This window comes from Suncus etruscus, chromosome 6, assembly GCF_024139225.1.
Source record: "Suncus etruscus isolate mSunEtr1 chromosome 6, mSunEtr1.pri.cur, whole genome shotgun sequence".
NCBI classification, from domain to species: Eukaryota; Metazoa; Chordata; class Mammalia; order Eulipotyphla; family Soricidae; genus Suncus; species Suncus etruscus.
Genome location: NC_064853.1, coordinates 90144478 through 90158578, shown reverse-complemented (window position 1 = coordinate 90158578; position 14101 = coordinate 90144478).

The window sequence follows — 14101 nt, the reverse complement described above, 5'->3', positions numbered from 1 at the left end:
TCTGAAAGTTAAAATTGATCAACAAGAAAAGAAGTTGCTGGGACAGTCTGGTTGTGGCCTCCCCGCTTCTCCTTGTCCATATGCTCAGACATTTCATGCAGCTCTCTCTCCTTTATCTTTGAGGTCCTCTGCATCTTGTGCCTGATATATTAGCAATGTGTTACAGAGTGGGTATATTTTTGTGACTTGTTAATACTCTTCTTCATCATGACTTCTGTCACTTAGTTACTCATCCAAAACTGTGTTACACCACTGAACAGTTTCCTCAGTGCTAGGCAATGCCACACTAACATTCGAAGTGAGAGAGTGTGTATCTTCAATGATGGTCTTCCCTTTTCTTCCTATCCATACGAAAAGACACATCATGTGGCTCTCTAACCTTTATCTTTGAGATCCTCTGAATCTTGTGCCTGATGTATGAACAATGTGTTATACAGTGGATAGATTTTTGTTCTTTCAAAATACTCTTCTTCCATCTTATCATAACTTATATTGCTTACTTCCTTGACAAAACCTGTGTTACACCACTGAATGGTTTGCTCAGTGCTGGGCTATTCCACACTAACATCAAGGAGAGAGAGTGGGTAGCTTCAATGAAGGAGTCTTCTATATATCTCTAGCACTAATGAGAAAGACCAGCAGAAATTCCTCACACCTCTTTACATTGTTATCACTATCTCTCGCTCATGTGAATGAACACAAGTTCCTTGCAGACATATACTGGGATGCCATAATTGTGTATGTTACATTTTAGTATTAAGTTAAATCTTAACTCTAAAGACATCACCTTGTATTCCAATTCAGATATAAGTCTGGTATTGTGGTGAAACATTGACTCCCTAATGTAGGAAATTTCTGAATAAATACGTAAAGAACCACAAACTAAAACTCACACACTCAAACACACATACACTCACACACATTCACACTCACAAATGCATACTTGTGGATTGTATCAGTGTTTTGACCTGCCTGTGCTGCTTTGTCTTACCTTTAATGACCTCCTTGGCTGAGGCTGGGCAGGTCTACAACAGCCCCTACCCCAATAAATTAGTCTTTTCACTATTCCCCCTTTATGGCTTTTGCAGCCACAGCTGGGTGATTGAGGGAAAGAGCAAAACATGCTGCTTCCCTCTTCACCAACAAGTCAACTAACTGCTGTTTACAATTTGGACACTTTGTATAACCAAGGTTCCAAGTTCTATGAGCTCATCATGTGAGGTCACTTTCTGGTCACAGAACTGGGCTTTTTCCTCATCATAACCTCTTCATTATCCCTCTATATGGTATTACTCACCTTCTGTTCCTGTGCCGTATTTATACACACTTACCCCTTCACAGTCAATACATTGTTTTGGAGAGAGAAAAATTAAGCCAGGACCTGTGATGTGTTGAAGTAGACCTAGATTCATCCCTGTATTTTCTCAGGTAGTGTCTTTTATAATCCTTATGTTCCTCACATACTGATTCATTTCCGTATCATCTCCTAAATATTTCATAATTCTGAGGGAGATACAAATCAACTTATAAAATTGTTCTCTAAGTTTTAGAGGATAAATCTTTTTGTTATGGTCTCCCTTTTGTCTTTAGAGATATCCTCTATGGCCCCTACAGCACTTTCTCAAATTATTTTCTAAAAGATAAGGACAGATAAAGAACTATTCTCTGGATTTATGTTATAAGAAATAACTCCTGTTGTTCTTTGCCCTTACAGACGCTTTTTATAGTATTTGAGCCACACCCATTGGCACTCAGGGATTACTTTTGGCTGTGTGCTCAGAAATCGCTCTTGACTTGGGGACCATTTGGCTTGCCAGGGATTGAACCCAGGTGTCCTGGGTCAGCAGTGTGCAAAGCAAATGCCCTACCATTGTGTTCTGGCACCAGCTTTTCTTTTTCTTTTTATAGGCCTACAAATGAGCCAGATTTGGTCATCAGCTTTGGGGTCTTGCCAACACTATTTTTTTAATGCAAAGAGCCACACCTTTTCACCAAACTGCTCCATTTAGCTTTTCATCATTGGATGCCTCTTTCAAACAAAATCAAACACCCAAATCTATCAGTTCAATTTATAGCTGTGTGAGACTCCAATTCCATGATACCAGTTGCAGGAAGTATGCCCAATAAGTAAGGGGAAAGAGAATAAAAGCAGATTGGTTCTTGCAGGGGCTCAAATAGAGGATGTGGGTGAATTAAACACTAACTGGTATCCTATGCAGTTAAAATGATTTTACAGATAAAGCATTGTCAATATTCCATATCCTACCCAGGGATCATACCACTCACAATAATAAACAAACTTATTAAACTTACAAACAAAGAATAAAACCCTAAAACACACATATAATCATAATAATGAAAAGGATTTTGAAATAGAATCCTAAAACACACATATAATCATAATAATAAAAAGGATTTTGAAATAGATGTATCTAACCCACTTTTTCTCTTGAGAGATTGAATAACAATTCTCTCTTTCCTCTCCTGATGGATCTGAGCTTCACCAAGTAGCAGGTCTATCAGACCTCCTCCCCAATGTATGAGGGGTCTTTCAGTAAGGCTGCATATGTTGCACCTTCATGATCTAGAGCACCTTTTGTGGGTGGCACATCAGCAGCAGGCTCAGGAGCCCTTTTGGCTCAGCCAGTTTCATATGGCTTATTTAGTGGGAGAGTTGGTGTAGGATGAACCATTCTACATCCAAAGCTGGATATGAGAGGAGACTCAAACATATTTTCTGCCCCAAATGAATTTTTTCAGGTTAAAGCTGAGGCTGATATCTGCAGTGAGACTGAGAATATGGACCACCACCACATGTCTTCTCCACTCTCCTTTCCCAGAAGAGTCTGAAAGTTCAAGTTGATCCACAAGAAATTCAGTTCCATGGACAGTCTGGTTGTGGCCTACCCGCTTCTTCCTTTCTATATGCTCAGACATGTCATGCAGCTCTCTCACCTTTATTTTGAGATCCTCTGAATCTTTCTTTTTTCTTTTTAATTTTTATTATGACCAAAGTGATTTACAAATTTTTCACAGTAATATATAGGTACATAGTGATAATGAATGAGGGGCATTCCTACCACCAGTGTTGTTCTCCCTCCATCCCTGTTCCTGGCATGCAACCCATATCCCCCTCCTTTATTTCCCAGAATGCTAGTGTAACTGGTCCCTACTTGTACAGCTTGTTTTTGACTGGGTATCAATTCTGTTGTCATTGACTTTGGGTTTGGTGTTCAAGTCTTATCATTTTTAATTCCACCACATGTTCATACAACTGTCTGGTCCTAGTGCCATCTATTTCCCCACTCAATTTATGAGGCTGAATAAGGTGATTCAAGTTATGTGGTTCTGTTGGAGATAATAAGGAAAAGAAAGAAAAAAAAACTGCGAGGAGTCCGTCTAGATGCTAAAATATCAATTTGGAAGAAAAAAGGGAAAAAGGAAGAAAAAGGTAACAAAACTAAATAAAACAAAAATAACAACAAAGCAACATCAAAAAATCACAAAAAGAACAAACAAAAAGCTAAATCCAGCAACTATAAAAAAACAAGCAACAAACAAAAAACAAAACAAAACAAAAAGAAACAAAAAACAGTCAAAAAACCCAAACATCAAAAAATCACAAAAAGAACAAATAAAAAGCTAATAAAAAATAAAAAAAAATAAAAAACTCAGCAACTACAAAAAACAAACAAGCAACAAACAAACAAAAAACAAAACACAGTCAAAAAACCCACACCAGCAAGTACATAAAAAACTTTGTTTCTTCTTCTTCTTCTTCTTCTTCTTCTTCTTCTTCTTCTTCTTCTTCTTCTTCTTCTTCTTCTTCTTCTTCTTCTTCTTCTTCTTCTTCTTTTCTTCTTCTTCTTCTCTTCTTCTTCTTCTTCTTCTTCTTTTCTTCTTCTTCTTTTCTTCTTCTTCTTCTTTCTTCTTCTTCTTCTTCTTCTTCTTTTCTTCTTCTTCTTCTTTTCTTCTTCTTCTTTTCTTCTTTTCTTCTTCTTCTTTTTCTTCTTCTTCTTCTTCTTCTTCTTCTTCTTCTTCTTCTTCTTCTTCTTCTTCTTCTTCTTCTTCTTCTTCTTCTCTTCTTCTTCTTCTCTTCTTCTTCTTCTTCTGCAAAGGCACAGTAATTATTGGTAAATTAGAAAGGAATTCCCTTAGCCCAAGAGATACCGAGTTTCTCTGCCCTTGAATCATACTGTCATGGGACCAAATACAGGCTTCATATATACTCATTTTCACATCCCAAGGTCTTTTTATGGTGCCAGGCAACTTTCCACTCAGTTCTGGATAATAAAATCAGGCCTCTCTAACTAGAGATCTTGAATTTTACACAGGTCATAGGACGAAGACTAGGATAGAGTCTTTCTTTACAGTTCTAAAGTTCTATTCCATCACTGTTGTTGTAATCAGTCTTTTATAAACAGTGGTCTTGGTTTTTGCACAGATCATAAGATGTATTTTTCATTATGTTTCCAGAAGTTCTGTTCTATTTTAGTTGTTAAAGTCAGACCTCTGGAATTTGAGATCTTGGATTTTTGTTCAGATCCTAAGCTGAAGCCTAGGCTATGGTCTTTTTTTTATTGGTCCCAGGGTATGTTCTACCCAGTCTTGGCTGTCAAATTCAGTCTTCAATAGTTGGCAGTCTTGGTTATTGCACAGATCAAAGGGCAACGTGTCTTTTGATTTCCTTTTACTGTTAGGACAACCTGCTCTTACATCAGGTTATTGCTATTTCCTCTTTGTCAGGATGTCATATCAAAACTGTAGTAAGTTGGTACTAGAGCAATATTAGGAATTTCAGAGGAGGAGTTTGTTTCCTGGTGGTGTTGCAAGGAACTGTGTCTGTTCTATGTCTGGAGTCTAGGTCTCAAGATTGGATGGTCGCTACCTGATCACATGGAGTCAAATTTGGGTCCACATGACACATGTTCAGGGTGGGAGGCACCCCCTTTATTATAAAATGGATTCTTGTCCCTAGTAGATAAGAGCTTGATTCTATACATAAAATTTCCCTTTTTTCAGTATGTCTTTGCAAAAAAAGGCATGGTGCTATATTATATTATTGGTGCATTTGGGGGTAAGAATGTCAGGCTACACAATCTCTGTGTCCTGGTTTTGATCTGAGCTTTTTTATCCCAGGCAAGATTTTTTCTTGTAGGTTTTTGTACCAAGCAAAACCAAAACAGGTGAAGTTAAAGAGGAGAATATATATGTATGTATATATATATATATATATATGTATATATATGCATATACTATTACCCCCTTATGTATATGTATATATATGTATATATAAAATAGAATAAATAAAAATAAATTTAAAAAAGAAATTAAAGAAAAAAGTTACTTCAGAGACTACCTTACATTTGGGAATAAACAGATTTGGAGGTTTTATTATTGTCACGGCATGCAGCATAAATGTCTCCATATAAAGGAAGCAAGCCCACCAGATGTGTCTATTGACTTTTCTGGTGCAGTAAGCTGATATTTTCCCTAAAAAATATTTTAGTCAGCAGGCACATTGGTGGACATCAATTATACCCCTATGTGGATTACTGGCAATATTTTCTATATTCATGCCATGATAGTGACATTACAATTTCTTATTATTTGGCAATTCTCTCCCTTGTAAAAATTACAGGCAAAATAGGGCCTCTATCAAATTTCTTTTCCCAGAGAAATTTCTGCACCAAATAAGACAGGCTTGGTCTCTTTCTGTCAGCCTATTTACTTCTAAAGGCCAAGTCAAAACATAGCATCTTCAAGACAATGTCTTCTCTACTTGTCTTTGAACACCACAGCAGGATAACTTTGCCTCAGGGACTTTCCCTGTCACTTTGAATACCTGCTAATAAACAGGTTTGGCCAGTGTAGAATTAGGCTATTGAATTTACGAGGTATAATTCTGTACCCCTTTCATGTAAGTTTTATCTCTTTCTATAACCAGACCATAGAAAGTTGGTCTTAGCCCCTAGCAGGAAAACTATTCCCTCAGGTTAAGGATATTTGTTATTAGGAAGGAAACCATGATTCCTGCTATCTCTCTCTCTTTTTTTTTAAATAACTTTGTATTTGTTCTTCCTGAAACAAATGTATTATGATCAATTGTGTCAACTATATGATATATTTTCTTTTTTTCTTTTTTAATTTTTTTTGAAACTTTGTTTTCTTTATTTAAACATCCTGATTACATATATGGACCACCACCATATGTCTTCCCCACTTTCCCAGAAGGGTCTGAAAGTTAAAAATTGATCCACAAGTAAAGTAGTTCCTGGGACAAGCTGGTTGTGGACTATCTGTTTCTTCCTGTCCATATGCTCAAACACATCATGCAGTTCTCTCACCTTCATCTTTGAGATCTTCTGAATCTTGTGCCCAATGTACTAGCAATAAGCTATAGAGTGGATAGATTTTTGTCACTTGCTAATACTCTTCTTCATCATCACTTCTGTCTCTTAGTTCCTCAACCAAAACTGTTACACCACGGAACTGTTTCCTCAGCACTGGGCAATGCCACACTAACATTTGAAGTGAGATAGTGTGCGTCTTCAATGATTATCTCCCCCTCCCTTCCTCTCAATATGCTGACACATCATGCAGCTCTCTAACCTTTATCTTTGAGATCCTGTGAATCTTGTGCCTGATGTATGATCAATGAGTTATATAGTGGGTAGATTTTTGTCACTTCAAAATACTCTTCTATTTCATCATAAATTCTGTCGCTTAATTAAACCTTTGTTACATCACTGAATGTTTTCTCAGTGCTGGGCAGTTCTGCTGCAGGCAGCTTCTGTCCTACAGTGCCAGTGTGAGTTCAATGAATCCACTTCAGGGAGACTGGATTGCATAGACAGTAAAATATGAAATAAATGATGACCACACACAAGTATTGTGTGGGGACCCACATCTGTAAAACGTGTGGCAAAATTTAATCTTCTATGTTGGTAGCATATATACAGGGCAGAACCAGTCTTAGGCATGAAAGGAATTTCCACGTGGACAAAAGACGAGAGTCATGGAAAAACAAAAATATTAACAGTAAGTCTTGTTAAAATATACATCAAACTAGGCAGTTCAGGTGAGAATGATATTTCTAAGAAGCCCTGAGCTAGGAAGGTGGAAGTAACATAATAAAGAGAAAGGGTTGTTACAGAATTAGAAAGGAAGATCTTATAAAAAATATGAAGAACTTGTTTTGCTGCAAGTTAGAGGCTGGGACTAGATGGAAGTCTCTGTAAGCTAGCAGTGAAGGTAGAAAATATTTGTTTACTACTTAAGCTGAAACCAGAAAAACAGGTTGGGAAAATTAGTTGGCTGGCTTGCATTTGGAGAGATAGCATGGAGGTGAGGCATTTGCCTTGCATGCAGAAGGTCAGTGGTTCGAATCACAGCATCCCATATGATCCCCTGAGCCTGCCAGGAGCGATTTCTGAGCATAGAGCCAGACGAAACCCCTGAGTGCCGTCAGGTGTGATACAAAAATAAAAAAAAATGTAAATTTGCTAGCAGAGCTTTTTTTTTTGTAATCTTTGGTGCTGGAATTTCTCTGAGCAAGTGTGTGACTGAGGCCATATTTCAGACTGCTATTTTACAAAGGAGAGCTATGCCAGATTAGGAAAAAAGTGTAATTAAATACTATGGGATGAATTTTAGAAATATTTCCAGTAATCCACATATTTAGAATAACTTCCACAAATGGGCCTGCTTGACAAATATTTCTTGGGGAATTATCAGCTAGCTCTTTTCTACAGGAAAATCTGTGGATATATCTGGTGGGCTGGCTGAATACCTCCTTAAATGGAAGTGTCTTATGCACAGCATGGCATGATTCCACACTAACATTAGATGTGAGATAGTGGATGTCTTCAAAGAAAAGAGTTGTCTTCTATATATCCATAGCACTAATGAGAAAGACCAGCAGAAGGTCAGCACTCCTTCTCTTTTCATTGTTATCACTACAACTCACTCACTTTGTTTGAATCCCAGTTCCCTGAAGACATGGACTGGGGTGCTATAAATGTGTATGTCACACTTTAATATTAAGTTAAATTTTAACTCAAAGGACACCAACTAGTATTTTCTGATTCAGATATAAGCCTGGGACTGTGGTGAGACATTCACTTCTCAACTGTAAAATTTAGGACCTTTCAAATACGTACATAAAGAACCAAACACTCACACTCTATAACACACATACATTCACTCACAAATGCATACTTCTGAAGGTATCAGTATTTTGACCTAGCTGTACTGCTTTGTCTTACCCTTGATGATCTCCTGGTCATCAGAAGCTGGGCAGGCCTGCCAGGCCTACCCCAGCGAATTAGTCTTTTCACTATTACCCCCTTATGGCTTTTTTTGGCCACCCTGGGGACTAAGAAAAACTGCAAAACAGGCTGCTTCTCTGCTTCACCTACATGTAAACTAACTGCTGTTTAACAATTGGAGATGGAGTGACCAGATTCCAAGTTCTATGTTCTCATCATATATGGCCTGGTTCTCAGACCCAGACCTCCTCCTCCTCATAATCTCTATCATCCCTCTACATCAATACTACTCACGTTTTATTCCTTTGTCCTATTCATAGAGTTACCTCTTCACACTCAACTCACTTCCCGGGATAGAGAAGGATAAAACCAGGGCCTGTAGTGTGTTGAAGTAGACCTAGATTTATCCCTGTATCTTCTTAGGTAGTGACTTTTATAATCCTGTGTTTCTCAGATATTGACTCATTCCTACATCTCCTCCTAAGTATGGATCTCACAGCTCTGAGGCAGATACAAATGCATTTATAAAATTGTTCTACAAGTTTTAGAGGATAAACCCTTCTGTTAAGTTCTCTCTGTCTACAGCAGGGGTCTCAAACTCAATTTACCTGGGGGCTGCAGGAGGCAAAGTCAGGGTGATCTTGAGTGAAAAGTCAGTAGTAAGCCTTGAACTCAGAGGATTAGGGTCTTTAGCCAGGATGAAGAGGAATTGGCATGTACCTGGATGGAGAGCTATGGCTGAGGGAGAAGCGAGAATGCAGGGCTGAAGGCATAAATGGTTAGCAGCCACATCTGTTGGCTAGGGCTAAATAAAGATGTTATCTCTCTGGAAGCCTGCCCATGAGTGAGTTCAATACCTGTCACTTTCCTGGACCCAGACCCACTGGTTAATGGGGGATGGAATCACGTGGCCGGGGCCTAAGAACAAAGGCCTCCATCTCCACCATCCAAGCCCACCCTAAGGGCTATTTTCTAAAACTGGCACCCGGAACTTGGATGTAAACCCTAGACCCAAGAAAACAGCCATTATGGTAAGATTTCTGCTTTTCAGTTTGATTTTGGCTTTTTTCGGATGTACTGAGCCCAAAACCCTGGGCCCCATGCAACCATATTCAAAGATGGCCGCTACCCCTTCTGGGTACACAAAGGCCAATAAAAACATGGGAGGTGCAATCTTGCATAACCTCCATCCTAGGCCCAGGCCCAGGACTGAAACTTTGTTACAATACACAAAAACCTCGACCTCCTCAAAGACTAATTAAAAGCCTAGACTGGAAATGGAGGAGAAAAAAGACTGTATTGAAAGAGGACTGATTTTCTGAGAATAACCTTTGGCTTCAATTTGGGCTTCAACTTTACAAATTTTGGACTGGACTTTTAGTTTGAATCCCTTTGAACTCTGAACATTCAGAAGCACCCTGTGAAGAAGCTATGGTCGAGAAGCTGCAGCAGCTGTGGCAGCGGGACTTGCTTCCAAAGTGCCACCCGGAGGGGAGAAAAGGCAGCTGCGATCAGCAAACAATGCCCGACCTGTGGCAAAAAAGCAGCGAAAAGCTCCTAATCAGCCCAAAAGCGTGCAGCTCGGCTCGGCTCAGCTCGGCTCAGCTCTGCTCTAATCTGCTCTGCTCTGGGAAACAGTGCATGGAAAAGACAAAAGTGGTGAGCCTGGGATCCACCCTCCAGATCAAAAAGGTGAAATGGCAAGAGTGAACCGGCCTGCAGGGAGCTTAAACTCCATGCAGTGAAACCACGTGGTGAGAGCAGCGTGGGACAAACCAGCGTCTGGACTTATGGTTTTAGGTGAAGGGTAGTCACATATTTTACACACAGTTGGTGATGGGATAAGTTTTAGTTAGTTAGTGGTTTAAAAAATTTGAAAAAAGGGGAGTAATACAGCTTAGCCCATTTAAAAATCTTAAAAAATAACTGCCTGCATCTAACTTTAATCTAAGTCATGTTCTTGCCAATTTAAATGTTTTATTGTTTTCCATAGTTAATGCTTTCATTGGTATAATGTTCTACTGTGTATTTTAATGTATTGAGCCTGTTTTTAAAATGTAATTTCTGCATTTTTTGCTGTAGTACTTGTGTTTAGGGAAAGTTTATAGGAATGAAAAGTTCCCCCAAGAAATAGTTTATATAGTATTATAAGGCATAGGAACATGAAAGTTCTGGGATAGTGCTTGGTAAAAAGCATTAAGAAAATTTAGGTTACAGGTGTATGGTATCTTTTGCAGAAATGTTATGTTTTTGAAAAGGGCTGGTATGTTAATTTTCACTTTATTACGTTGTTGCTATGGAAATATTACCCGACTTTAGCTAAAGGCAGAGTCAGAATTACAAAAGCTTCATTTATATTTTAGAGAAGGGGGAGATGTGACTCCACCCTGGATTTAGGTGTATCTACCTGAGACCTGCCCATTCCTGGGAGGGGTCTTGGGGAGCAGATATTATGTGTTTCTTTACCTGCAAGACTCCGCCCATTCCTGGGAGGGGTCTTGGGAAGGTTATATAAGGCCTCTAACCCAGGGGATTAGGGTCTTTGGCCAGGATGAAGAGGAATTGGCATGTACTTGGATGGAGAGCTATGGCTGAGGGAGAAGCGAGAATGCAGGGCTGAAGGCATAAATGGTTAGCAGCCACATCTATTGGCTAGGGCTAAATAAAGATGTTATCTCTCTGGAAGCCTGCCCATGAGTGAGTTCAATACCTGTCACTTTCCTGGACCCAGACCAACTGGTTAATGGGGGATGGAACCACGTGGTTGGGGCCTAAGAACAAAGGCCTCCATCTCCACCATCCAAGCCCATCCTAAGGCCTGTAACCCTACAGGGGGTATGTGACCCAAACAACTAAAACAAAACAAAACAAAAAAGATTCCTCTAGGGCAGGGCCACAAAATGTTGTAGGGAGGGCTGCAAATGGCCCACAGGCCACGAGTTTGAGACCCCTGATCTACAGAGATATGCTGCCTGGCCCCTACAGCCCTTTTTACAAACAATTTTCCAAAAGTTGAGGATAGAGTAGGAACTATTCTCTGGATCTATGTTATAAGAAATAGCTCCTGTTGTTCTTTGCCTTACAGTTGCCTTTTTTTTTTTTTTTTTTTTTTTTTTGGTATTTGAGCCAAACCCAACAACACTCAGGGGCTAATCCTGACTGTGTGCTCAGAAAGTGCTCCTGGCTTAGGGACCTTTTGGGATGCTATGAATTGAACGCAGGTCTGTCCTGGGTCAGTAGCATGTTAGGCACATGCTCTACCACTATGCTCTGACCCATCCTTTCTTTTACTTTTATTAGCCTACAAATGAGCAAGATTTCCTCATCTGGGGTCTTGCCAACACTATGTGTTTCTTATGTAAAGAGCCACATATTTAAACCAAACCTTTTCATCTAGTTTTTCATCATTGGATGCCTCTTTCAAAGTTTATCGAACACCCAAATCTATCAGTTCAACTTATATCTGTGTGAGACTCCAATTCCTGGATACCAGTTACCAGATGTATACTCAATAGGTAAAGGGAAAAGTAATGAAAGAAGATTGAGGGTTTCAAAGTATTGGAGAGTGGAGGGGAGAATTAAATACTAAATGGTATCCTGTGAAGCTAGAAATATTCTACAGATAAAGCAGTCAATATTCCATATCATACCCAGGGAGCATACTATTCACAATAAAAATAAGTTTATATGTCCTGGCATGCAGGGCAGGTTATTCGTGGGTGAGAGGGGGACAAGCCTGAAATAGAATGGGGGGAAAGAAGAGAAGGAGACCAAGTAAAGTGTCTTATCAAGGTCCTGGTTTATTGATCGGTACAGGCTCTTTTTAAGCACAATTATACAGGGGGTGGAGAGAAAGCAGGATGGAACAGCCTGCATTACAGAGGTTCATCTTGTGGGTAATCTTTACATGCCATCTTTACATAAGGAACACAGGAACATCTCAAGGTTAGTGTGTGAGCGACCGAGCACCTACATGTTTAATGGAACTTTGAATGGATTTTTTACCGTTTAATTTAAGCCATAAAAGTTTGCTTAGCCCCGAGCCAAAAAAACCCTGCAAATAAATTTAGCTTACCACAGAGAATTTGGCTTAACTAGATTTTTTAAACTTTTCATGGAACTTGTTTTTGTAACTGTTCTTATACAACGCAATTATAGATAGGTTTTTGTAAGGTTTAAACTGTAAGATTTATTAAGGATTTGCTTCCCCTTCACCCATCCTGCCAGGTTTTTCCTTATTCTTCCCGCCATTAAAATGTGTTTGCTTCCATTGGCCGAATATCTCTCCCATTAAAGGGCAGAAGCAAAGACAAGTGCATTAGTGAAGTTTCAAGGATGTCACAAGCTTCCTGGAATGTTTGACTGATAGGACACTGTGGTATTTCTTTGGGCTCTGGGGCTAGCCAATGCCTTAGGTTACATACTCCAGCCACACAAGACTAGTTTGTCCTGCTGAATTCCATATTAGGGTTTGGTCTCTGGCATGTCCCTCTTCTGTGTGTAAAAGAAAGGTGGGTGGAGAGCCTTTCTTAGGCTACCTGATGGGCTTCCAGGGTTGGCACTCAAAACAATGAAATAATTTCGTTCTGCCCAAACATTAATTATATGTGGGAGTGTGATTCTGACTCCTGGCACCGAGCTATTCCCAGTTTTGGCAGCTCCATAGCTGGGACCACAAGGATGGTCTGATTAGCTTTTCAAGCTGCAGGGCATCCTGTGGAAGTGGTCCTTCAAGGCTTAAAAGCCCAACAGAAGCGGGGTCAAAATAGTCAGCTTCCAGAGACTTTGACACTTCCAGATGTTGGTAATGGACAGCTATTTTCTTTTTGGTGGCAGAGTAACCTGAGTTTTAACAAAATCTGTTAATTTATGAAACGCCCAAGGGCCAAAAGAAATAAGCAACAAAAATTCTATGAAAGGTCCCAGCAAAGTGGATATCCAACAGAGTGGATAGCCACGAGGAGGTGGAAAACCAATTTTGGTACCTTGGCTCACTCTGTTCTCTTTGACTCTTGCTCTTTCCTCTAGGCTTTGCTGTACCTTGTTAATGTTGTCATCAACCAATCCTAATTTATCTTTAAAAAAGCAACAAACTGGGGCCGGGCGGTCGCGCTAAAGGTAAGGTACCTACCTTGCCTGCGCTAGCCTTGGACGGACCGCGGTTCGATCCCCCGGTGTCCCATATGGTCCCCCAAGCCAGGAGCGACTTCTGAGCACATAGCCAGGAGTAACCCCTGAGCGTTACCGGGTGTGGCCCAAAAACCAAAAAAAAAAAAAAAAAAAAAAAACAAGCAACATACTTCCTTAAGGGTGGTACATAATTCCCCCTCTTTCAGAAAGACAAAGTCTAATTCCCTTTTATTCTGGAGGACTACCTCCACAAGTGAGGCCACTATTTTTTAAGCTATATTAAACCTCTTTGTAATTCCTGAACATCTCTATCTACAGCAAATGCAAGCTGATGACTTTGTGAAGTGATTAAAGAAGTAATATCAATTCCTGCTCCAGCAAAACTCAAACCCAAAACAGCAGCAAGGGTAATAGCAGTGATAGGTTCACGCTTATGTCTAAACATAGTAATCTTTTTATCCAAAACAAATCATCAACATGTCTAATGGTTAATCTAGGCATTAATAAGACGAAAACACAATAGTCACGATAAGCAAGAAACGTTTCAGTGACAATATGGGGAGAAAGTCCAGTGGAGCAAGCAAAATAAGTGGAGTTTGGGGCTTGAATAAAGATGGAAGAGTTGGTAACAACAATGGTTTGGTTGCAAGTGTCCATCAATTGGATGTGGGGGGCACAATGCGGTCTGAGTAAGCAAAGTC